This window comes from Phaethon aethereus (assembly GCF_964289735.1).
Source record: "Phaethon aethereus genome assembly, chromosome: 2".
In the NCBI taxonomy this organism is placed as follows: domain Eukaryota; kingdom Metazoa; phylum Chordata; class Aves; order Phaethontiformes; family Phaethontidae; genus Phaethon; species Phaethon aethereus.
In genome coordinates this window covers 2,659,592-2,686,135 of record NC_138582.1, presented here as the reverse complement: position 1 = coordinate 2,686,135, position 26,544 = coordinate 2,659,592, and the positions used below count along the sequence as shown (strand labels likewise).

Here is a 26,544-nt window from a genome sequence, read left to right as displayed (position 1 = left end):
GCTGCTGAAGGGAGAGTTTTACCTGAGGGTGAGCAGTTTTCCAACATAATTACAGACGTCCTAGAGAAGGCAGGATCCAAGCTACCTCCCGAGGCAGGCTGCACTCAGCAGCCCTACCAACCATTTTAATTCATGGGAAAAACTTAATTCTCGGGTCTGGTTCAAGGGAATGGCAACAGAAGGCACACTCATTTTGTTCTCAGCGTCGTTTTCCATACGGAGGCTTTCAGAAAAATTCACCATGCTGCTTCTGTAGGGTTACTTGGTGCCTTTGTTGGGGCTCATTCCTCAGGTATTTCATCAGTGTTTTAATGATGATCTTGAATATGGTATTGGGCTGGAAAGGGACTAGGGAGGTGGAAAAGGCATGACAAAAAGGGCTATGAATAAGGGTCAGATGCTCCCGAGATCTGATCTGGGCACTGGTCTGGGGAGGGAAATGCTTCTTCCAGAGGTCCGACACGGTCTCCGCTGGTGTTACGGTGCCATGCAAAGCAGAAGGGAATCAGGGTGCCCGAAAACAAATGCTTTATTTCCGCGCCTGTGTCAGATCCTCTCTGATGTGTTTATTCTCAGCTGCCATCCCACCTGCCAGCATGCAGGTTAGGTAAAGCGGAGGTGGGACGCTGAATGGGAATCTGGGCAGGGGGAGGGGAGCCTCAATTCGGCAAGGTTTAGAGCTGCACCTGACCCCTACCCTAGGGTCTCCTCTTCTTCGGGTGCTGGATTGAAATGTCCTCTGCCACCGGGAGAAAGCTGGCATCCATCCGGGTCTGGGTTTTGGGGCTCCTGCCTGGCTTGTGCGGCCACCCCCAATCGGGGGGGGGGTTCTCAAGGTGGAGGGAAGGAGCTAAATTTGCTTGCAGTAAGAAGGAAGTTACCAGGCACAGGCCCAAGCCGTGGAGCGTGATTTTCTTGCAGATCATAGTCTGATGTTAGCTGAGAGATCAGTATATGATCAGGTATTAGTGCTTTCGTCAGTGTATTTTGGGGGAGATTTTGTTTCTCACTGATCTGTGAATCAATACATGAAGGCACACAGCCGAGCCATAAATCCTGCAAATTAGTTCTTCAGCCGTGCCTCCCTCCCTGGCGATGAGCACATGGCCATATTCGCTCTCCAGATTTCAGATTTCTTTGCAATGCCCTTTTCTCCTGTGTGAACAGCTTGCGAGGAGTACCGTGTTGGCTGCCTCTTTGGAGTGATGCGAGCTTCGTTAAGTCATGTGTCATGCCTTGCATTTACTGATTGGATGATTTATGCATTCAACTCAAGCAGCGTGACCTTTTTCATTGCAACCAAAGGTGAAATTTGAAATAAGATTTTCAGCAAATCCTGAAGCATTCAACCTTAATATTGGCTTTTGTAAAGATCTCTCCTAGTCCAGTTTGAGTGCTTGAATGTTCCCAGAGAATAAATATGAAAGAGGCTCAAAGGTGACTGAATCAAAATCCTTTTTGGGTGTCAAATATTTGTAGAGAGCGTAGATAATTTTTTGCTGGCTGCTCACATCTGCTCCATATTGAAGACACAGAATTATCTTCTTCGCTGGTGGGATGCCATCTACATAGAAATGATGCTTGCAGGGTGCCCAGCCTCTCCATGTGCTGCTCTGTCTGCCACTGTGTCTGTTTTGATTTTTGCAAAAGCTTGATCAGGAAGATGGAGGCGAGATCCAACTTGGACAGAGAGCCAGCGATCCCTTAACAGCATTTTGTGGGTGGAATATTTTGATAGGGCTCCTGATTTCCAAGCGCTGATGCTGATTATTGCTCTCATTGTTGTCCTGATTGTATATGTAACATTTTTTTTTCCCACAAGCATTTTTTCTGCCCCTTGCTCCTTCTCGAGTCATTTGTTGTTGCTGGGCCTGTTTTCACACTTTCATCTTTGAACAAGGGTGCGTGCATGTGTTGTCCTAATCTAGTCTGATGAGTTTCAAGGCACATAAGAAATTGCCAGACACCCAAATACCACGCCAAAATGTGGAGCCTGACTTTTCCTGATGTGCCTTTTCTATACCTGGGATATTTCCAAAGCAAATGGGTGGGTGCAAATCTACAGAGGCTGCAATGAGATGCTGCCTTGGAAGCAGCTGTGCTTTGGCTCACAGAGTCTGTGGGGTGAGATCCCTTTGAAAAGATTGACTCCTCATCCCTGGGCACTGGTATACTGAAGGATGGAGATTGCATATATGTGTCTGTGTGATGGATTAGATGGTGTCCTCTCCTTGCTCTCCGAAATCACTCAAGAGCAGTCTAAGAGTAGATCTGTTGGGTTGGACGTTGGCTTTGCTGGCCAAAGAGCAGAGCTGGAAGATGAACTTCTGCCAACCCAGGCCACAGATCTTCAGGTCATGGTGGAAAAGTGGGCATACTGACCTTGTTGCTACAGAGGGTCAAGAAACACTCAAGAAACCTAATTGACAGCCTGATTTCACTCATGGCCAATGAGTTTGCACTTGGTTCAGGTACACAGGGATGTCTGTCGACATTTACAATGGGACTTGTGACTACAAGTTACAGTGACTACAATTACAAAGTGACTCTGCCAAAGCAAACCTGCCTTGTCCGCAGCATCTGTTCTTCAATGTCTGGAGGTAGGAGATCCCACTCCAGGTTTGCTTCCCAAGTTTAATGAGACACCTTCTTTGCACTTGCTGTTCCACACAGACGTTGCAGAGGTTACAGCGGGCAGTGGTGGGAAGAATCTGTTAGGGTGCAGAGACGGTAGGAGATATTTTGGTGTCTTGCTGCACATGTCCTGGTGATCAGAAAGACACACTTGGAAATGTATTGGTGGCAGCAGCCCACCCCCCACATCTCCCTTCCTTGCTGCAGCTGCCTCAAGCTTCTGCTCTGGGAAGGCTTGAAAAGGGGATTTTTTTCTAGGAGAAGACAATTCAAGAGGGGAAATATTTTTGGCCAATGTCAGATCTCCCTTGGCTAACTGGGGCAACATGGGAAGAAGGCAGAAACCAGCTGTAGGTCCTGATAAGGTGAATTCTCTTTCAAGAATGTAAGTTGGCATTCCTGGAATAGGCTGCCACATCAGTTTGGGGTAGAGGACCAGGAGGATGAAGATGGGAAAGCTTCCTGAAACACGGGGTGTTGGGACTTCATGGTCTGAAAATCCTGGTGACCCTCCAAAATGTGAGCTGGCTTCAGTGGAATCAGAGATGGAGCTTTAAAAGAGATGCTAATGTGACACTTTAATGAGAGAAGGTTAAATGTGTACTTTAGTGCTGTGCTGAGTTAGGCACTTAACGAATGTCTAATTAGTCTTGTCTCCATGTAATCTGTTCCTGGAAGACCATTGCAGTGCTGTCACATTTCAGTGGCCCACAGAGATAACAAGCACGCTCTGGTCCTTCTGCTCTTCATATCCTCATCTTGGAGGGAGCCAAGATGCTGACTGCAAAACAGGGTTAAATGTGTGGCCCTGAAATGTTATTTGCTCCCTGGTAAAGTAGATGTCTCCAGGGCTGGAAAGATTTTTATCATGAACAAATCTGATTGGTTTCATGTCTTGGCCAGAGAATTTCACAAATTCAACACAGAACTTGAAACTGAGATTAAATGGAGCTTCTTAGTTCTGAAAAACCTGAATCAAGATATTGCTAGTCTGAAGCGCAGGGGTTTTTCTGCCTTTCCTGATAAACTTTTCCACTGGTTTGCTGTCCTCATAGCTCTGAACAAATGCAGACCCTCCTTCCTCACACATGCTCATGACTTTTGTTTTGTTAGTGGTGTTTCACCTTCCAGCCCTTAGATGTTTTTCTACCTCTGTGTGCTAGATTTAGGAAGTCATCTAGCATCCATTCTCGACTATTTGGAGATGCATTTATAGACACATGAACAAGTTGTTTCTTAAACTTGGCTGCACTAAGTAGGCTGAACTCCATAAATCTCTCACTGTAGGACACATCCTCCAAGCCCCCGTTGTTGTTGGGAAGCTTTACTTCATGTTTGGCCAGTTCTGCTGGCTGAAAGGTGATGTCCTCTCAGCAGGACTGAACTTCTGCCTGGACTTATGTCAGAGTGACTGTTGAAGGGGGTCCCTGGTGTGGAAGAGGGGCCAGAGGCATAGGGACAAACGAATCAACTGCCATCCTCCTTGCTGCAGGAATCATGTTGTGTGGCACAGCTCTCCTCCACTTGAATCTCCCCCAGGGCAGAAATAACTTGATAAGTCATTGCCTATGTTTGTGGCGAGCTTTAGTGACCGTGAAAGCTCGGGGACTGATAAAGAGCTGTGAGTAAATTTCCCAGGGCAGGCTATCAAGCCTCTCTTTTATGCCTTCAGCTCCTTCCTCCCACAGGAGTCCCCCAGGCCCAAAGAACAGCTGGGCTTGCCGAGGAAGTTGTTTGGCTTTGGATTTGTCTCAGTTTTGGATTTGCCAACCAAATGGCAAAGGGAGTCGAATTGGTGCAATTTCATTGCCTCTCCTTCCTCCTGGCCTGGACTTGCTGAATGTGCTTGGGGAAGGTGTGCTGCTTTCCAGCTTCTTTCTTCAACATCTCTGCCTGCCGCTGCTGTCTAGTCTGTAGACTTGAGAGTAGAGCTAGGATACAGTGACAGATCACCAGCAAAACATGGGCCAAGGAACTGCTGGTTTCTGCTCACATGTGAAATTTTCCTGTATTACCCTGCTAAAAGCATTGGGGCTTTTACCTGAAATCTCCTCATCTTAAGGCCAAACCTCAACAGCTGTGAGCAAGAGCTGATGCCCACTTCACAGCTCCTGGAAGAGGAGGTTGAACAGAGCCTGACACCTGGCAAACAAGGGACCTTCACCACTTTGTCCCTTGCAGTGAATCCCTGCGGGACCCATATGGGCAGCTCCTGATGGGGCTGTCCCTCTTGCATGAGGGCAGTGGGGTGTTTTATGGATGAGGCAAGTGTGGGTAACTTCTTCCTGGATGCTGAAAAGGAGGTTCCTGGCACAGTTTAAACACTCATATCTCTGTGATCTGTACAAGCCCTGCCTGCCCCACTGCTTCCCTCTGGGGTCATTGAAGACCTTGCAGTCAGAATAGAACAGAACAGAATAAAATATTTTCAGCTGGAAGGGACCTACAATGATCATCTAGTCCAACTGCCTGATCACTTCAGCGCCCACCAAAAGTTAAAGCATGTTATTAAGGGCATTGTCCAAATGCCTCTTAAACACTGACAGGTTTGGGATATTGACCACCTCTCTAGGAAGCCTGTTCCAGGGTTTGACCGCCTTCTCGGTAAGAAATGCTTCCTAATGTCCAGTCTAAACCTCTCCTAGCACAGCTTTGAAGCATTCCCACACATCCTATCACTGAATACCAGGGAGAATTAGGTATGAGAATAAAAGTGGCAGAGCAGAGACTCCCTGTGTCCGTGCCGCTGTTTCAGCACTGAATTCACTCATGCATGCATCTGTATGGAGATGCCTGATCTGGGGGATGTGGGGGGAGAGGAAAATGAGAAAAATAAAGCAAACGGTTCCATTGTGAACCCAACAGCTTGTGGACATGATCACAATGCAGAAACATCAGCAATTACTGTCTGAATGTGCTATTGTTGTAGCAGAGAAACTAAAGGTGGAATTTACATCCAGTTGCCGAGGGAGTTTCACAGACAACTACACCCATTATTGCTATGAGGGGACTTTTACGGGTAATTTAATGAGTGGCAGCCTGGTGAAAGGCTCAGCTTTTCAGTTATGCTTTTTTTTTTAGTAAATTTGCCATTGTTTAACATCCTCTCGTATTCAGGACCCGTAGCAGCTGCCCTGAAATGTTTTGTACGAGAATACAGGGTGAAATTTAGATGCAGGGAAACACAGACACCAGATTCAAATTCATCACGTCTGTGGTGTAGTTTTATAACTGTAACTGCTGAATGTGAGACTGAGGATGCTAATGTCTCCAAAGGGAGGATGCACAGAGACACTCCTGACCCTTTTCACCACCCACCCTGAATATTTGATGTATTTAGATGATGAGAGCATGTTAAAAAATGAAAAACATTGTCTTTCCAAGGGGAACTGGAGCTTTTCAGGTGTCTGATGCCATTTTGAGGTACCTGACCTCTGTGGGTTTCCTTGGCGCTGAGCTCTCTGACCTCGTGGATCCTGTCTCTCATGGTGGATATAGCTCTGGGGTTTCTCACAGGTTTCTTTGAAAGGGAGTTTTCCCTTTTTCAGTGCTGGCTTCCTCTATCCAGATGCAGCTCCCAAAGACTTTGAGTGAAGTCAGGACTTAGCTGAGATGGGGCTTAACTCAGCTGCCTTGAAGATACAGCAGACAACTGATCCAGGAGGGGAAAAGGGCTCTGATCTTTGCCTAACAAGCTGGGAACAGAGGCTTATCCATGAGTACTCAGAGAGTGGACTTGGGTGCTCTAAGCCACAGCAATCTCTTTCCATGCTGGGCAAAGCAGTAGATTTCACCCTCTTCCAGAGCATCATTGTCACCTTTGCAACTCATCTCTTCTCCCATATGTTCCTTTTTTCATTCTAATTAGGGAAATCTTGTAACATCTACGGGTGCTGGTTCTGTCTCGCTGTAAGCTCATCATCCCCCAAGACAGTACTGAAGGAAGCTTGGGCTAAATAAGTTAGAAAACTGGTTTTGGATTCTCAGCAGGTATCGATTAATGTGGTCCTGTGACACTTTAACCTGGGGAGGATTCAGCAACTCTGTGTCCCTGGGATGGCTCTGTCAATGTCACCTCCAGTTGTCGACTCTCTGTGTAGTACACTCACTTCTTCCACTCGCTGCAGACAGCAATCTGATACTGGTATCCTACATTTCAGCCTTCCAGCAGGGTGAGACAACCAGGCTAGGAAAGGACGTTCTTTAGCACGTCATCAGAATTGCGGATCTGCTGAGTTTAAATATATTTCTTTTTGTTCCTTGGCTCTAGTTCTGACAGAGCAATAATTACCACACACCTCATTAAGCTGAATGCTCTGAATAGGTCTTGAGTGGTCCATGCCATTAAACAGTTACTGACTTGGGATATTCCCAGTGCTTAGAAGCAGCAAGGAAGAGAAGGGACCTGGAGGGATGAAAGTTGCAACTCCAGGATCCTGAAGAAATTGGGCTGCCCTGGCAGGGTGGCTGCTTTGTCCATTGTTTCAGGAGCAGCTTGAGCTGTGTTGTCCCTATAATACATGGGCTTTGATCTGCATGAACACCAGCAGCAATGGGAGACAGGCACAAAAAGCTGGTGTTGATTCCTGTAAGTGCTGCAACAGTTTGTGTTCATGGAGATAATACAGCAGTGGATAAGTGCATGCAAGTGGGGTCCTAAAGCACAGGGATGAAATTAAGACTCCCATGAAATAGAAAGGAGTTTGATCCCTCCCTGTATTCTATGGCAGGAACAAAATTGCTGGTGCAGGTCCTTGGCTTTGTCACCTTGACTGGATGAAGAGGGGGATCCCCTGGTCTCTGCCAGCCTGGATGTTTGGGGTTTTTTTTTCTGGATGGAAGTTGACACTTCCTGGATTGTTAGCTTTGGGGGCACGGGTTTGGGTATCTTTGTGTTGAAGGTGCCCAAACCAGAGGAAGACAGTGAAGTTCAGTGTATGGTACTGAAAGCAGGAGAAACAGCTAAGAACATGGGTGCTTTCTCTATTTGATTTCACTAGTCCTGCTGCTGAATATGAAGACTGAAGGACCAAGATGCAGGTTATTGGTCTGTGGGCTCTTATTGAGACCCTAGGACAGATGGAAAAGAGGACCTACACAGTGTTTCTACTTCAGGATCTACTGGAGGTGGGGGTAGGACACCGGGTATGATGACTTCACCATGTCCTCCCTATGCTTTCTGTTCCCTCAGTTTAAACCTAGCCATGTGAAGAGCACTACTCTGTGATCCCTGTCAACTTCATATGAAGGCCTATATGCTGCCCCACGTGCCTGATGGATGAAATCAAGCTCTAGTTTTGGTGTTCCCTTCCCATAATTTGACTCTGTTATCCATTTTCAACCAAATTTGCTGGTATGACCAAAACCATTGAACAGAATCCCATTTCTACTAGTACTGTGGTCAGAAGTAGAGGTGTGGAAGAAAGGCGTTGCAGGGCACTTGCCAGGGAAAGACTGCAGTGCAGGTTCAGCTTGGCCATCAAAGACCTCTGTCAGGGCCCAGCCTAGAGCCCAGATGGGGAAGGGAGCAGCTCTGTTGTACACAGACCTTTTTGGCTTTGAAGCTAGTGCCCGGAGGAGCAACCAGGCTAAGGGATGGGGATGCTGTGCATGTGTATCTACCCACAGGCAAAACAGTCCTGGTGTAGGGAGTTGCCAGGGGAGAGACAAGTCCTGTCCCCATGAACAGCTCCAATCCATGAGGGTGGTACCAGTTGTGCTCTTGGTACCTGTTAATTTGGGATTGAGACTAAGCTCCCTAAAACCAGTGGGTTAATAATCTCTGTAGAGCTGGACCAAGGAGACATTTGCACTAGATTTCCAGCTGTGGAGATATACTGGACAAGTTGTCACTGGCTGTGCCCAGCAGCAACGCAGCCAGGCGGGTGGGCCAGGGCTGCTATTTACAGCTAGGCTTGTCTTCTGTCCTGTCGGCATGGAGTCAGTCAAAGAAACATCAAGAAAAGCGTCTGATGACAATTTCTGCCCACAAAATCCTCACTTCCTCACATACCTTCCCCCTCCTTTGTTTAGGTTTTTTTTTTGTTGTTTTGTTGTTGTTGTTGTTGGGGGTTTTGTTTTTTGGGATTTTTTTTTTCATTTTAATGTTCTGAATTACAGAACTCGCTGCTGTGCTGGACACATTTTACTAAGCATTGGACAGCACATTTTTCAAGGAGGTCTGTTGGGTTTGGAGTGATTCTAACTTGGGAACAGCCCCATGAGGTTGTGCTTAATGGGTAGCCATGTACTCAATCTGCAGATGCTGCAACCAAATTGTGAAGTCAGGTCTGGTGCCAGCATCTCCCTGCTGGGGTGATTCAGCCTGGAGGTGTTTGTGATGTCTTCATCATGACCCAGCAATGCAGCATCTAAACTAGGCTGACCACCTTCCTCACAGAAATGTGATGCTCAGCCGCCTTAGCCTCCCCAAACTCTCCTCCCCCATGTCTAGACTTTAAATTCTGGGGACATCTTCTTTAACTGGCCTGAAATTTAGGTAACTACTATGTGTTAGGGTCAGCCAACGGGTGGGGTGTCATTTGAGATCGGTAATGTTTCCTGTAAACAGGAAGGCAGACAGCAAGCAGCAGAGGAGCTGCTCAGAAAGACGGCTGGCTTGCCAGGGCGGGTACTTGCTGAAAAAGAAAAGACGCAGGCACCAGGGCAGTCCCCAGGTAACTATAGAGAGGTATTTAAAGAGATTGCTTTTCATGCTTCTATGCTTTTGTGCCACAGAGGAGCTCAGGAGGCCCCTTTGGGGATCTCCACCACCTGCCCCCATGGACCCACTGCAGCTGAGGAACCGCCAAGGAGAACAACAGACCTCAGGGGAGAGGCACAATGGATCCCACCAGCTGTTAGGGCAGGGATGGCTTTTCTTGCTCAGCAGCTCTTGCATGCAACATGCCACTCTGTGTAGTCCCTTCCCTCCCACCCACCCATGTGTCCCTGCCCCACAGGCAGCTCAGCAGTGCCGTGTTTTGAGCCTGTTGTGATCGAAGCTGGTGAAAAGTTTGGTGGTTGTTTTGCCTTGGCATAATTTGGTGCCTTTTACTTGCTGCAAGAGAGTAGTTAAAAGTTTTTCCAAGCCTTTAAACACAATGACCCACCTTCTTTTCCAGTCCTGAGCCTGATGTATTGACCCCAAACTTGTCAGTAGGGACAGCAAGATGGCATGCTGTACCTTCTACTCTCAAAAATAGGGCTTTGTGAATAGTAGAAAGGATGAAACCTGATTTCCTACCTCGTGAAGTCCTGTATTCCCCTACTGTCACAATCCCAGCTCCTCTCATTGTTGCTTCTATACAAATTCCTCCTGACCCTCATCTGCCACCAATGCCTCCAGGTTTGTTGATGGCTTCTTGGTGGCTTGTTGGTGGTTACTACCACCTTCCTGGGTCCCCTACTCATTGTCTGGACAGGAGGTAACGTATCTGAAGCATTGCTGGCCTGGCTGGTGTGCCAAATAAACCAGATGACTATTTTTTTGGTGAATGGGATCATTTAGGTTGACCTCATGCTCACCAGAAACCTGCATTGGCTGAGCACCTTTGGGGTGAGACTGGCCTCAAACATGAATGGGTGAAAGGATAGAAATCAGGCAGATGAAAGAGGTGACCTTTCTTTGGGGAGCTGCCTGGAAAGGAAACCTGGGCCAGCAGGTGCCCTGGGACCACTGCCGTGTGGTCCCACTACAGTTGTTGGGTTAGCCTGGCTTGGATTTGGGGTTGTCCTGGAGTTGACAAGGCTCCTGCACTGGGTGCTGGAAGCAAAGGGACATACCACAGACGAGCACTATCTGCAAAAGCAGAGCAAGGGGAGAGTCAGTTTGCAACATGTGCTGGGTTACAAACACAACGCTGATCCACGAGGCTTGAGGCTTTCCAGAGAACAGCAGTGGGTTCTGCGAGACACGCATCAGTGCCCCAATGTACTTTTTAGGAGTGTGAGTAGCCCCTGACTCTATATGTTGCAAACATGGGTGAATATGTGAAATGACTATTTACTTCTGCCACTAGAGATCACCCCTTTACCTGCTCCAGTACAATATCACTCATGTTATGCTTCACTCTTACTTCCAGCCTAAAGGAGGACAGGTAGAAAAAGGCTACGACCTCTTGTCCAAGCTTGCCAACTCCTTTTCCTCCTAGGGCAGGACCCTCATGTCAGGGTGTCTGATGGGACATTTGACAGTATGTGGCTGTGGGATGGGAGCATCTCTCTGAACGGAAGCTCTTTGGATACAAGCCCACCATACCCACGGGGCTGCTCTGCAGTGTGTTCCCCGCTATACAGTGCCAGAAGCAACTGGTGTGTGGGTCACAGACCTGGGGAAACATCTGGGTCACACCGCAGGAGTGGGTCTTGCTCTCTGGAGCAGGGCTGGGTAGGTAGCAGGGAGCAGGAGGCCTTGGGAGGAATGCCATACATAGTGCCGGAGCCTTTGAAGGCTTGTGGGGGAGTATTTGTCTTGCACCTTTTCTCTCCGATTCAGAAGAGAGCTCCTCTCAGCGAGCAGTGTCTGGGGAAGGGCAGGCACTGTGCACTCAAAGAAACAGTTTTTAATACTTCAGTAGGGAAAGAAATGAAAAGGTGATGGGGGAAAGCCAGAAGCAGCAGTTATAAAGTATAAATGGTGCAGCTGGGTTTTGCTTGCTTGACCGAAAGCGTGCATCAGCACAGGGAGAGCAGGGAGTGGAGGAGGCAGCAGCCAGCAAACCTCTATCCCTCTTCAAGGGTATAAACCTCTGCAGCATGCCTGGACGTGACGGCTTGTCCCTGCTGTCACCCAGCTGTGTCCCACTGGCCTGGTGTGAGAGATGCAGGCACACTCTTGGTCACTAGAAATGCAATCTCCCCACACCTCCTGCTCTCCCTTGTCCCTCAGCAAGCTGAAACGCGCACATCCGTCCATCCACAAGCAGGACCTGTCCAGAGATGCTTGGATAGGCACACAGCTGCACTGGCACGCGTCTCTATTCATGCACGTCCAGGGAGTCAGATGCACATATACACATGCTTGATTTGGTGCATGGATGTGCTCACCGGGGGATATATATATCAGGAACAGGCTCCTGGGTGTGTATATGGATGCCCAAGTGTGCGTGTCTATAGACATATGCCTGCAAACAGCGTGTAAGACCACACAGGGCAGGCATATATACAGATGGGCATGAATATACCTGTATGCACATGCAAACCTGTCAATAAATACGTGTTTATAAACACACAGGACAGACGTATACGCTCTGAGGTGGATACACACTCATATAAATGAGTCTGCAAACATAAGGACATGGGCAGCTACTGCACAGCCCCATCCCTGCACAACCCCACAGCCGTGTGAGTGCCAGGACACACCTATGAACATATCCAGGAGCTGAGACCCCCATGGAGAACCCCATAAACAGATGCACAGAAAGATGAGGGATGTGCCGCTTCCCACTCAAGACAGGTTGCCTGTCCATTAAGACCCGCGGCATGTAAACTCCCTGCAGGAACGAGAGGTTGACTCATGATTCATCCTTTCCATATTTCTTCCAAAATGCACCATGAGGCCTATCTGGGAAGTGAGTACCTCATGGTGCATTTCAGAAGAAGCTGGTTTTGTTTATATTTGTGGGATCCTTCCCATGAAAAGTACAACTCCTGTTAATCCCCCGAGTGCTAAAGCAAGCTGATGGATTCCTCAGTGTGGCTTGATAGCTTGGTGGGAAAGGACAATCTGCACGACTTGGCACTCAGAGGGGGACCAGGAAAGGACTTGCTTTGAGACTGCAGTCAGCCAAAGCTGACCCTAAGCCCACTGCTGTTGGGACATGCTTCCCTCTGCCCTGCTCTCCCACAGCAAAGCTGTTCAGGGCATACGGCAGTCTTCTCCTGCTCCATGAAAGGCTCCTGATCTGCTATAAGTCCAGTAGGTGCTTGAGTTGTGTTTTGAACAGGGCACTCCTAGGGACCACCTTCCTTAAAGCTCTTTCTCCACTGCTTGATCTGTGACTACTCCCAGGGAGAGCTTGCAGCATCCATCCCTGCAGCATGGGCACTGGCTTTAGGAGGGGTTTTACTGGAGGCTTATGTCTTTGGAGGCTGTTGGCTGCTCCTCAACATCTCCACTCCTGCCTCCCCCACATCGCCGCTTGGGTGTGGGCATCCATGCACAAGCCTCCAGTTTTGTGCTGGTCTGTACATGTAGACAGGTACCTCTGACTCCCATACGACCCATTGCCCTCTCTGCCTTTCCATCCTGGGAGCTGTTTATCGTTACATCAAGATCCTTTGATATGCTTTTGAGGAGCAAAGTCACTCTAAGGCAGGTGTTGGGATGCTGAGCCTCATCTCACCGTCCAATCCTTTTGTGGTGTCAGAGCCGCCTCAGTAGAGTGGCCAGTTATGGCTGTTCTGCTTTTGCAGGACCGTTGCATTGGGAAAGTCCCAACTTCAAAAGGCAACACTGACAAAAACGACAGCTTTGCCTACATCACATTTTAATTAAAACTTTACACATTCGCCTTCACCCCCACTCCTTCCCCCATACCTTTCTCCGCCCTGACCCTCTCACAGCAAATGAACATCTAATGGCAGCTGGGGAAAATGCATTCATTCAGCAATTAAATAATTGAATTATCCTCTGGCAAAATGAACTATCGCCTGCCTTTCTTGTGCTTTACCACATTTTTTCCCCTTCTTTTCCCCTCTTCTTTCTTCTACCCTCTGGTGAGATAAGGCTGCCATTCTTGAAAGCCATTTTAAATATTCATGTTTTAATTAACGGACTTTATTGCATGAACTCTATGTTAGATAATAAAAAGACTGCCTGAGGCACAACACATTTTTTTGTTTGTTCTTGAAAGGAGACTAGGAAGTAAAAAGCCTAATACGTTTCCTCAACAAACATTTGAAAGATACACAGAAATGACAGTCACGAGTCGTTTAGCCAGTGGGTCCTCCATAACCTATGTGCTCCAGAATGTTGTTTTATGATGTCTCTCTATAAATGGGGAGCACGGTGTAAATCCACTGGCCTCTTGCAGAGACTGGTTCCTCCAGATGAGCACCAGGCTCTGCAACGGGCAGAGGAGGGCAGTGGTTTGCAGCCAGAGAATGTGTGGGTGGCGATGGAAGCAGAGCTGCAGCGATCAAGGACACTTCGCTGCTGTGAATGTTTGGGGCTGAATGAAATCTTTTGCTGAACCTAGAAACTGAATGTGCTGTTTTTAGTTTGGATGATGTTTTGGGCAAAATAAAATAGAGGGAATGTTTGGACCAGTCCCCTTCCCCAATATTTCTGGGTTGAAAAATCCAAATATTGACTGTGCATTTCTGCAATGGATTTTGCTTTTATTAAGACAAACAAGATAGAATAGATAGAATTGATAGAATGCATGAATTTGTGAAACATCTGGTATTGCCAGTTATGTATTTTTGCCAAAAAAAGAAGAAAAATAGTTAGATGAAAATTCATTCTATGTGGGTGTTTTCTTATGGTGCAGCATGCTTAGATTAATTTTATATTCTGAGTGTGTCATCTGTGCTGCATGACATGGGCCTCTGCACCCAGTTTACTTGTGGTCTTGTGCTGGGGGGTTCCCCAGGATACTGGACCAGAGCCTCATAGGGAGACCTATGCTGTTACTGCATCTGCTCATGACCTTGAAGATGTCAAGGAATTTGTGCACATGGTGCTCTTAATCTTGTTTTTATCCTCCTATTCGTTCCTTTCTTTATTCTGACTCAGATCTTGTGAACAGTTGGCACTTGCTTAGAAAACAGATGTACAGTGCCTAGCACCAACACTCCCTGAGCTGTGGTGATAGCTCTTAGTAAGACCGGATATAAATATAATAGTTAATAAAAACGCCACTGGTCTCTATGGTTAAATATTGCTTATTAAGTTACTTCTCTTTTAAGAAAAAGATCATCTCCTACAGGATGACACCCTTGTGTTGAGACTGCTTGACAGCTAGAAAGAGTGATTGACCAGCATTAAATGAGGCAGGTGGGTGGTGCAGTGAAAATATCTTTTAATCACCCAATGTAGGTTTTCAGTGCTTCAGTGATAAACTATATTGTGCCCTGAGGATGTCTCAGGACGTGCTACCTGCCTAGTACTGAGTTTTTTCATCCTAAGTCAAGGAAGGGCCATAGTTCACCATCAGCCGCCAAGGTGCAAAGATGGGGTGACTCTACCAAGCTGAGTTGAAGGGCTCTGGATTGAACAGCACACAGTTAGGCTGGTCCTAATAATAGATTATCTGGTGGAAAATTCTTCATTCTGTCTTCTGAAGGTGCTGTCACTTCTGTGATGCTCCATTTGTGGAGGTGAAAATGCTGGATTCTTCTCACTTCTACGCTGCCTGGTAATAGCTGGGGCATCCACTGCTTCTCTTGGTATGAGCTCTGGTTGAGTAAATCAAGTTTATTATCTGACAAAGTATCCACACGCTTGTCTTTTGCATCAGGAGAGCTGGAGGTGATTTAACAAAGTTTAAGGAACACCAAGCAACTGGGGAGCCTAATAAGAGGAATGGGTCTAATGTGAAAATTCTTGCTTAACACTTGCAAAACTTTACTGAGAGCACAGTGAAAGGAAGGAAAACCCAGATTTAGGCAGATCATGGAATGACAGGAATTGAGTTACCAGCACATATGTCTTAAGATTTTCCATTGCATCACAGATCTCCAAGCGCAGTTTGATCATACGCCTCGTTATTGTATCTGGGACACCCACTTCAGTAAATGGTTTGCTGATCTCTTTAATCCAGGATCTCAGATCTGTTTTCAGTTGTCTGTCTGACGGTAAGCAGCAGAAGATCTCAGCTCTTAATGTCCCATGTGCTGTAATGACTAAGTCCAGCTGTCCCCAGTGGAGACATTCACATCTCAGCAAGTCACCCCGAGCTCCCTTCTTAGTCAACAAAAAGATGCTTGGAGTGGAGCGTGGCTTCGTATTATCCCAAAAAAGACATCAGAGGGAATGAGACAAGATCTTTAGCAAAGGGACTGGATAGTTGAGTAATGGTTATGGGTGGCATCTCAGCTAGAGTGCAGCCTTGCCACTGGCTGTAAATGAAGTGATTGGCTCTGGTTGAAATGCGGTACCAAGGTTAGCCTTGATATGAGCCCATCCCTGGTGAAAGCCACCTGATCTTGCTGGCTCCTGTCCATCCCTTTTCCAGGAGGAGGTTTTCTGTGGGATCTATCTGTAAGGGCTGGAGCACAAGGGCATTGCAGGGAGGATGTTAGTAAAGCCTGTGCATCCCAGACTATTCCTCCTGCTGAAGCTGTCTCTTTCCCCAGCATTAAAGGAAACAAAAAAATCAATCATAGGAATTAAAATTAAAACGATGGTCCCAGTAAGTCTAAATCTTTGGGAGGTTTCCCATTTCATGGTCACGGAGATCTGGTGTTACACCACTCTCAGCAAGTCTTCAGATTATCCTTCTGCCTGCCCCATCTTCATGATCATCCCTGGTCCCTGCCCGGACATTGCCTTCCCACCCTCTGATTATTCCCTTCCTTTTGAGCATGATCCTTATTAAAAGGATACCATAAAAGTGGTCCTTGCCCACGCCCTCACATACGCTTCTTAATTTGAAGCTGAACTTGGCAATGAGCTCTGGCTCACAAGAGAACAGATGAGATGTTTCTTCATCTGAGGTTAATGAGATCCAACCCTGAGAGAAGGGTGAAGCTTGGGCTGACACATCTGGGTCTGTTCACACATGGTTTGCACCAGCACTGGAAGCACTTTCAGCCTCATTGCACGTGATTTGCACACTGCGGGAATGGCTGCGACCAGCTCACACAGCCCAGTCCACCAGCTCATATCATGAGCCTACCCCCTCATCCAACCATGCAGGTGGAAAGTCAAGATTGTGAGAAGTTACCATCTTCTACACCTTTATCACTTTGCACCGGGAGGAGTGGACACAACCCTGCAGTGATTGTGTTTTGCAGGAGTCTGGAGCTGAGCATGATGTGGACATGTGCTCCTAATACCATGTGCTCTGCACCCTTGGCACAAAGATTGCCCTGAGACGAAGGCTGAAGATGGCCTGGTGGCGGTCTATGTGTTTTGAGCCTCTTCTTAGGTGGAGACTTCCAGGGCTACTTGGCTTTTTGAGCCTCCTCTCCTCTGTGCTCAAGCCTCCCTTTCCTTCCCCAGCAGCACTGGCACAGCTGCATGTGCGACAACCTGCAAAATTGGATGGGGAGCTGGCCCAGCTTAAAAAGAAAGAAAAAACAAGAGTTTTTAATCACTCACATAAGCTGATTCGCTGCATGGACCCACAGGCTGTCACAGGAGGAGCGATGAGGTGATGTGGGATAAATGGCCAGGGGTGCAAGTTAAAATCTCCACAGCCAGCTATGCACATGGAGCTGTATCCTCCGGTGTGTTTCTGAGATCCGAGTGAGCCCAACTCATCCTGGACTGGCCCTGAGAGGGGTGCTTTGGTGTCCCCTCCACTGCTTGAGCGTGGTCTTGCTGTCTCCCCCATGTCAGCACCAGCGATATTGCAATGGCTGGTGAATGACTCTACTCGCCCATCCAGCTGAAAGCCATCTGGATAAAATAAAAACAGGGATGAGTTTTAACTTGGGTGCATGAGGTGGCCTGAATCATGGTGCAACCACCCAACTGTCAGAAAGGAGACACACGGTGTGGTGCCTTCTGGTCTGGTTAAGCTGCCCTGCAAAGCCTCACCTCTTGGCTCTACCCCTGCATCTGAGTCACCAGTGATCCCTACCCATTTAGTGCATATCTTGTTAATTGGCTCTTTCATTCCTCTAATTAAATGTAAATGAAGAGTGGATCATTAAACAGGGATACAGGAACCCTCTCCGAATAAAGCAGGTTTCAGCTGGAGGAAGAAGCATAAGAAACAGGAGGTTTTTTCTGCCCCTTTTACTCCAGGTCTCTCCTCTCTCTGGCAGAGATGGCTTCAGTCCCAAAGAATCTTCCTTGCTCTTTTGCTGCTGAAGGTCTCCTCCTGTGGGCGTGCAAGGGATTTCCTGGTGACAACGGGATGGGCCAAGGCCAGGAGCGGTGAGACAAACCTGGCTGTCTTCCCTTTGCTTTGCCAGCTAGCGTGTTCCCTAGGCCTTCTGCCTGAATCTTGCAGATTGCTCTGCTTGGATGCAAAATCACCTGGGAGGCTGCAAGCAACTTCGTTGTGTGCCTTCTTGGACCTGCCAACCCTACGTTAAGCCAAGTCAAGCGTGATGGTCTTCAGGGTGCCCCGCTGTCTGGTTTTGCCCTGGAAGCACCGTTCTGTCCAGGATGGAGGATGGTTAAGCATTGTCTTGCTGGAGCTTGTCGCTAATGCCTTGTGCTTGGCAGTGCAGCGACGCAGCCGTGCAGCGTGGCCGGATCTGTGGGCGACGGGAACAGATAGCGTATGCTCTGCTTAAAGCAAAGCCCTCCCTTCGCTCAGGGTGTAAAGTGATGTTTTCTTTCCTGCAGGCCTCAGATCTGTCCCTGGCACGCCGTTCCTGGCCACCTTAGGACATTAAAGGGGAGGTTTTGCTCCTGGCCACTGTTTTTGTGACCAGCTGGAAAGTCTCCAGCTCCTGATGACCTGGGAGTAGCTGGGATTTGGAGGCCGTTTAGAGGTGGAACCCTGACTTTCTATCATTGTAAGGGCTCCAGAGGATGAGTGCAGCTCCACAAACCATGGAGACGCAGGGAGAAGGCAGGCGATGCATATGACAGCGCTGCAGAGGCAGCCCATGTTGGGCAAGCCAGGGTGGTTTGCACTGGGAGCATGGAGCCAGGGAGATAAAAAGGGGCTGGGGTGCTGGGCCGGGGTGTGAAAGCCAGGTCTGAGGCTCTGTGTTCCTCTCTGGGATCACCCCATAAAGCTTGGGGATGGCAGGAAGGGACCAAACGTCTACCATGACCAGCTTAGGTCAATGTGGTTGTGGGGTGTCACTGAGACAGCCCCGGCCTCCCAAATGCCACATCTGGGCCTAGGACAGAGGTTGTCATTTGGTTAAACGCAGCCGCCTGCCAAAAGGAATGACTTGGTCACACTGAATCGACGCAGCAGGAAAAAATCCCAGACCCCTGGAACGACATTCAACCTACGCAGTGTCCCCTTCAGTGTCCAGCATCCTGAGAAACCACAACCTGGCCCTGTGTGGCAGCCCACAAGGGTTCCTATCCCACAGGGTGAGCTCAGGTCATGGGAAAGGGACTGGCTGGTTGGATTTCTTCTTCTGCAGGAGATGGCGTGAACAGGAGCGTGCAGCTTCTCCTCCCCTTTGCTTTCTTCTGATGCGTGCTGGCCCGAAGGGGTCTTTGCCTTTATGTCCTCGTATGGCCTGGTGGAAAAATTATCGGGGGGGATGATGAGCCCAGGGAAGGTCTGCAGTGTTGTGCAGAGAGCTCTCCTGGCTTCCAACCTGCAGGGTGACGGTGGGGGAGCAGATGACCTCTTTTTTCTGCTTGGCTCTGCTGTGTTCCTCCAGGCAGATGCTTACTCTGAGAGACACGGCAATCAGGAGACGAGCTCTTGAGCCAGGGCTCTGCAAATGCAGCTGCTCCAAGGCTGAGGGGACCCAGCAACCTGCAGAGGACTGCCCGGATTGCATCCCCCATAGAGCCTCTCCCTGGCCCCGCTGCGGTCACAACAGGAGAAAGGTGCTTCAGGTCTCTGCTCATGGATGCCCCATGCCTCTTCAGGCAAGAAAAACAACTTCTCCATGTCTAGTTTCCCCACTTGAATAAAGGATTTCAATATCCTTAAGACTTTCAGGTGGAGGTTAGTAGGAAAAATACTTTTTTTTTTCCCTTTATCTCTCTTTCTTGGTGCCTTTTTCTCTTTCCTCCCTTTTTTTTTCTTTTTCCCTTGCAATACCCATCTATCCAGACATGCCTACTCTCATCCAGGGCTAGTGGAAGTGTCCTCTAATGCTGCAGAGGACAAAAAGACCAGAGAAAGTGTCTGCTGCCCCACTGCGTTTGGGGAGTGCCATGAGCCGGGCTTTTTACTGAGCCATTCCCAAGGCACCAGAATCCAAGTGCTAGGATATAAATGCTTCTTTTCTTTCCAGAGTCTTAGATGGTTCACACAGGGATCTTTCATTCCCTTTTGAACCCTCTACCAGTTCCAAATTAGACAAGGAGAGATATTTTCCTGCACTTGAAAAGTTTTATCTAAAATTCCCTGCCTTTTTATTTTTCTAAATCCATTAGAAATCTCTTCCTAACTCCCCCAACAGTGACACACTCGCAGTTCTTGTCTTCCTGCTCCCCCTCAAAATAGGTCTAGTGGGAATGTCCCACACAGAACATTGAGTACTAACATTTCCCTCTTTCACTCAAAAATATAGCAAACCCCAGATGTTTCCATGGAAAATTTATCTTAGGGTCAGAAAAGAATTTACTTATTTTAATGAAAAGTATTTTAGGGAACCCTTACCATCAAAAGCCCTGATGAAACCTTGTTGCTCTGGTCTGTGCTGAAGTCTTGCCTTTGCTGGTTATTAGATGACACTGGGGTTGGTTTTTTTAGGGGTTTTTGGTAGGTTTTTTTTTCCTACTTCTGAACAGGATCCTAGCACAAAGGTATTAAAAAACTGGAGATCCTGATTGCCCTGTGTCTCAAAAGTATGGGGCAATGACTGCTGGCTTTCCCCACACTGCTGTGCTGTTGGCAGCTGGCATGTTCCACATCAGAACCAGCTGCATTTTGGTGCTGGGTAGAATAAGCTTTATAGTCCTCCTTTCAGCACAGCTGTGTTCTGTGAGCCATGGGTAGATGCAGTTTATGAAAAAAAAAAAAAAAAAAAAGAATTTTATTAATTACTTACGAAACTCCTGTTCATCTTGCAAGGTCTTGGTAGCTCTCCCATGTCCAGATCTTTAATCCTCACCTATGACATTGTTTCAGGATAGCTGGGAGTTTGGGAAATGGTTTACATCTTTTACCTGATAAGCACAGTCCAGATGAGGCTTGGAGTATCCTGGGTAGGGACTGTGGGTGTTTCAGGCTGTGTGAGTTGGAGGGCTTGCTAGACGTATTCTTGCCATTTATCCCCAAAATGTGTGATGTTCTTGTAAACTGATGCACATAAAAATAGCACTGACGACTGCTGCAAATGTCCACCATTGCTACAAACTCCATCATGGCAACTGCACATCTGGTTTCCATGTTCGCTCTTCCCCCTCCAGAATCAGCTCCCGTCATCCTCCAGGCAGGGTACGGATGCAAAAATTCGATTGAACAAGTCTATCTCCAGACCAATCTGAAATGTACTGTAACGCTGGGACCAGCCCTTTTTATTTGATATATCAAGACTCAAGAATCAGAGCCTCCTTGGGGTTGTCCATTCCTACTGCAGGAGCTACTCAACACATCCCTAATCCTTAACCAACCCATCCCTAATAATATGTTCTTCAAAACCAGAAAGCGAGCCACCACATCCATTCCAGAAGATTTATTCCCATATCTTGTGGATGTTTGGGATTATCGAAAAAGGGTACAAAATCCTCTCATCTAACATGTGTCACTGTGCTGGCTCAGTCTTATACTACCAGCACCCTGAAGGCTCTCTTCTCCCTTCGTAAGGCCTGTAGAGATAGGACAAGGGCTAATGGTTTTAAACTAAAAGAGGGGAGATTCAGACTAGATAGTAGGAAGAAATTTGAAATTTGTTAAAAAAAAGGATTCATGTTTAAAGGGATGTTGGTTTCTCTTAGCTAGTTAATAACTATGTGTTCCCACAACAGCCCCATCCCCATCTCTTCTATTAAATCATTGCTGGAGACTGTCACTGCTCCGGTGTATTAGCTGCCGAACTTAAAAAGGAGCAAAGGGGTTATTTGCAAAATACACGTTGGGAAGAGATTAAACCTGACATCTCGGCTACAGAGCCTTCCCCAGGCAAGAAGGATATACAGAACTGAAATATGTTTTCCCTCTTCACCGACTGCTGGAGGAAGGACCTTCCCTTGAGTTATTGCTTTTTAACCCACTTCTGCAGACACTCACTAAACAATCTCTCTTGCAAGTTAGCAAGGTCCCTTGGTGCTCATCTTTCACGGTCATGATTTGATTGTCAGGTGGGGATTGGGAAGAGATCTGCCTGTTGGAGGGACCCTTTCTGAGCAGCAGTGTTACGGCAGCAAAGGAGGGAGAGGGATTGTGCTGGCTCAGTGCTTTCTTGTGCTTTGCAGCAAGTGATTGCTAAAGACAAGTCAGGAATAACAAAAGCTGCAGTGCTCCAGCCAAGGGGGTTTTCGTTCTTCACAAACCATGTATTTGGAGATGCGCCTCATCTGACCTCCAAAACAACGCAGCCCCCCACTCCTGCTGCACCTCTCAGCTCCATCTGAGTTTGGGCAAATGTCTGCGCGGGGTGATAGTCACCTGGACCATGGAGGTTAAGGGCAGCCAGGGCCCTGGAAGTAGGTTGCAAAAACTTCCTACCTTGGTCTAAAAAATTAGTTCTGGATTATGGAGAATTACTGCCTTGAAGCCTTGATCGTCTAGCTCTTCTCAGCTGAAGGAGCTTTAGTGAGGGTGCAGGCACCACAATCCTTATTTCTCCAACATATTCATTGGGCCATAGGGTGATGTTAGACAAGAAGACCGTTTCTCATCTCCAGTGTCCCAGTGGGATGCTCTCAGTGGTGTTGAGCAGAGGTTGCTGAGGGTCTCGTTACTGTGTGGGGGTCCTTGAGAGGAGAGGGTTGGGGCAGAGAGAACATAGACAGCAGGTGCAACATGAGCCCTGGTGCCACGGTTGCTCTGCTACAACCACGGGTCTGTTACCCCAGACCTCTGCCTGCTTTGCTTGAACACTTGGACCTGACCTCTAACACTTCATAGGCCACTGGAGCAGGCAAACAAAAGATTTCTAACTGTCAAGTTGCTTTTCCCAGAGGATGTGAATATTCAGCTGGTGCTAAGGACAGACTGATTCTTTCTCGTCTTACAGATAGAATGATTTAATTTGAAATGTAACTTTGGAAGCCCTCTAGACTGCAGCCTGCCTGGGGCACCTCACATGGGCTAGGGCAAATGCTTCCCAGCTCCTGAGCCCTGGGTCTGGGTCCATCCTCAACCCCTGAGTGATCTGCATTGATTTCCATCCTCTGGATGCCACAGAGGTTCCCCCTTGGAAACCGTTGTCTCCTTGGTAACTGAACCACATCATATAAAAACTGGACTGAAACCCGTCAGCCTGCAGATCCCTGGCAATGAGATGGGAAAGAGGGGGAAGGACATGGGAAGCCCTTGGTCTGGCTGGTGAGGTACATCATGCAGATGTAAAACCACTACTGCTATGTGTTTTGTTCCAACCCCTGGCTTCTGCTACAGCTCCCATGAACGACAGGTCTTGCAGCACATCCATCCCCTTCCCAACGCTCCCTGTTCGAGGAGAACTGTGGTGTCCCCTTGCACTTTCTTTGCTCCATCCATTCTTGGTGAAGCCCACACATCTGGGGAGAGGACAAGCCTTGTCTCCAACTACTTTGAGCCCTTCTTGCTCCTACACTCCTGCACAAAACCTTACTATGGGGAGCAATGAACATGGCCCAAAATTAAACCCAGGGTATGTGTTTCCTGCTAGCCCTGCGGCTGTGGGTAAAGGCACTTTTTGGGGGGTATAGGTTGGGTATTTGTGTTTTTTCCCCTTTCCCTGTTTGACCTAACTTTGGTCTTTTTTCAGCATCACTGGATTATTTACCTTTGCAAGCATGTCTGGAAGGACTGCTTAATTTTGGCTTTAAATCAGAATCAGTATGTCAACAGAGAAAAATGGTACAAAACAGTAAACAGTGGGTTTCTGCAGACAAAATTAATCACCCTGCCTGAGGCATCTTTTCCTTTCCTACTCTCCCCAGGTCTCCTTTCCTTCTCACCCACCTCCTGAGTCTGAATCTCCTCTTTCCCTTTCCCCTCAGGCCAGTCGACTCTTTTCCCTTTCAAGCAGGCCCCAGCCCAACAGTAACCTTACTGTCCCTGTCACACAGGCATTTAACATCTGGAACATCTGTCCCAAGACAGAGGAAAAAAAAACCCCCAAACATCTTGAACTGGAATGTGTGAACTGTCTGTGTCTCCTCCACCTTTGGACAAACTGGGCAGAGGAAGGGGGAATCTGATCAAAAGACTCTGCTTTGCTTTTCATTTAGTCTGTATATCTATCTATCTATCTATCTATCTATCTATCTATCTATCTATCTATCCTTTTTGTTTGTTTGTTTTCCCCTTGCAAAGGTAGGATGGAGGCATGACTTCAAGCAATACAAGATGGCACTGGCAGAGGTGGTTAGGAGTGCAGGGAACCAAAGTCCCAACCCCTTCTGATGCATTTCCTTTAAAAACAGCACCAGTTGTACTTTAGGAAGGACATCATTAGACAAGTATTTTCCCTCCTGTCCCTGGCAAAAAGTCAACATTTGCATTTAAATAGTGCTTTTGCTACCAAACAGGAGCATGTTACAGAATAGCTGGACAGAGATAAAGATTCCCTTAAGGAGCGGGGGGAACGTAACCCCAGTGAAAGCCCAGCCCATCTCCCACGTGCTGTCAGCAGAGGAGAGGTTATTTATGCATTTGAGAGTGTGCCCACTGAGATATGATCTACTGCTCCCAGGAGTCTCTACTTGCTGGAGATGGAATTAAAAATTACAAGCCTAAAATAAGGCCAGTCTAAAATGAAATACTACCCAGTAGGTGTAAATAATTCATGGGCAAAAATAACCCTCCTGGGTCCCCCATCCATCTTACTCCGCAGACGTGAAGAGGAACAATCTGTTGAAGGGGTGTTTGAAGACATCCAGGATGTTTTCAAGTGTCCTGGCTGGTTTCTGAGCGGCTGTGGTTCATGCGGGCCATGAATGGCTGCGTGAGAAAGGATGAGTGATGACACAAAATGGAGTTTCCTTTGATAATGAAGCCTTTCTCAAAGCTGACCAAGGGAGAAGCAAACACCATTTGGTGAAAAAAAATCATGTTTTATTCCTGTGCTCCCAAGCAGACTGCACCAGTAATTTAACCTGTATGTGCAGAGATCTCCAAAGGACACAGTAGGACCTCCTTTGGCAAATATTTGCCTTTCAGCAAAATCAGTTCCATTCCCAAAGTCTTTTTGGAAAGTTTTTGCTAGGTTGTTGTGTGCCGGCTGGCCATGTCTGAGGTTAGAAGTACTTGTATGGCTCCCTCCTGTATGGCCAAGGGGTGGGAAGGATGTACAACCTCTGCATGAGCAATGTGTGGAACCAAAATGGACCAGGCAGGAGAGCTGGCCTTGCTTCAGCCAGTTTGCTTCTTGAGAGGAAAGTCGCTGCCTAACGCATTCAAGCCCATACCTCAAAGATGACCATACTGAGACAATGGCAGTTTTATCTGGGAGGGTTCAGTCATACAGGAGGAAGAAAATGGAGGAGAAAAAGTGTCCTCCACAGTTGATTGTATTTCCTCAATACACACAAGAATATCAGATATTTATGTACAAAAGCATTTTTGGAGGCTATAGAGAGTTAGTTAAGGTCACAGAAAGCTAAGAGGGTCGGTATTGATCCTGTGTGTCTCTCTTTGTTATAAGACTTGTTCACAGATGGTGGTTACCCTCTGCCCACCCAGAGACATCCAGAGCCTCTGGGGCTGCAGCATTTCTGCCCCAGCAGATCCAGCACATGCTGGTACAGCCTCCACAGTGCCTGAAGGAAGGGATGCATTTAAAACAGTCTTCATAAAAGCTTTGTCTTTGCAGGCTGTCTCCAGGCCAGCCAATATTCACATACACAGCTTAGTGTCCTACTGAGCTAATATACCCGGGCTTTCAGCAGGGCTTTTTGACTTGTAGGTGAGCCGAGTGTGCCAAGGGAGTGCATCAGTTATTGGAACAGGCTGCCCAGGGAGGTGGTGCAGTCACCATCAGTGGAAGTGTTCAAAAAACATGTGGACATGGCACTTTGGGACATGCTTTAGTGGGCATGGTGGTGTTTGGTTGATGGTTGGACTTGATGATCTTAAAGATCTTTTCCAACCTTAATGATTCTGTGATTCTGTGATAATGATTCTGTGATTCTGTGATCATGAATCTGTGGAAACACTCGCTGCAGGATTCTAACAAACAGCACTGTAGAGTCCATGGGTCCAGAAACCAATTGAGCAGATTGGTGGAGAAAAAAAATCCATTTATGATGATTATAAAATAAAGTCACTGCCTCTGAACAGAAGATACAGCTAACAGCACAGCAGACATTTGGTTTGTCCATCAGTCTGTCCATCATGGGTCAAAATGGGGCTCATTTACCTACAGCTTTTTGTAGCAGAAAACTTAATCCTATCTGATTATTTGTGTTGCTCCGCATCTGTTCCAGTGTGTGTCCCTGGTAGAGTTTGTGATTATGCTGGAGTTCAAGTGTTAGATCAGAGTGTTTTGTTCTGGAAGGGTTTCATTTTGGATAATGTTTTTAATAGTATGTGCAGTTGTATATAGATGCATGAGAAATGGTAATGAAGAGGCCTGGCTGGGGCACAGAGGTGAATTTTGGGATGCTCGATGGAAAAAATCCTGTCTCCCACACTCGGTCGCAGTAGCACCCACAAAGTATCAGATAAGGCCACTCAGGGCAGGAAAATCTATTGTATCTACGTGCTTGTTAACCATGATCCTGTTTGTCTCCTGTCTCACTCACACCTCTCAAAAACCGTACTTATCTCAGGCACATCTAACTGCAACAGGGATCTTCTACACAACCTGGTGGCTGGTCCTACCTGGGCTTACCAGCTACTGGGCCTTCCCTGCTGCACACTTGGTGTCTTCCAATAACTTTTTCTTTTACTTTTTTTTTTTTTTTTTTGAGCTGGTGGAGGCTATTTTCCCACTTTTCTTTGCAGCCAGTATAGATGGAAAGAAGCTGTTTGTACCTGCAGGCGTAAT

At 47.4% G+C, this 26,544-nt stretch overlaps 1 protein-coding gene across 1 annotated transcript in view; it reads left to right on the top strand.

Annotated features, from left to right (window-relative positions):
* Positions 1 to 26,544, top strand: part of ADGRB1 (adhesion G protein-coupled receptor B1) — a gene marked incomplete at its 3' end in the record, with an annotated part of 218,255 nt that overhangs the window by 1,645 nt on the left and 190,066 nt on the right. The gene's annotated exons all lie outside the window — the stretch shown is intronic.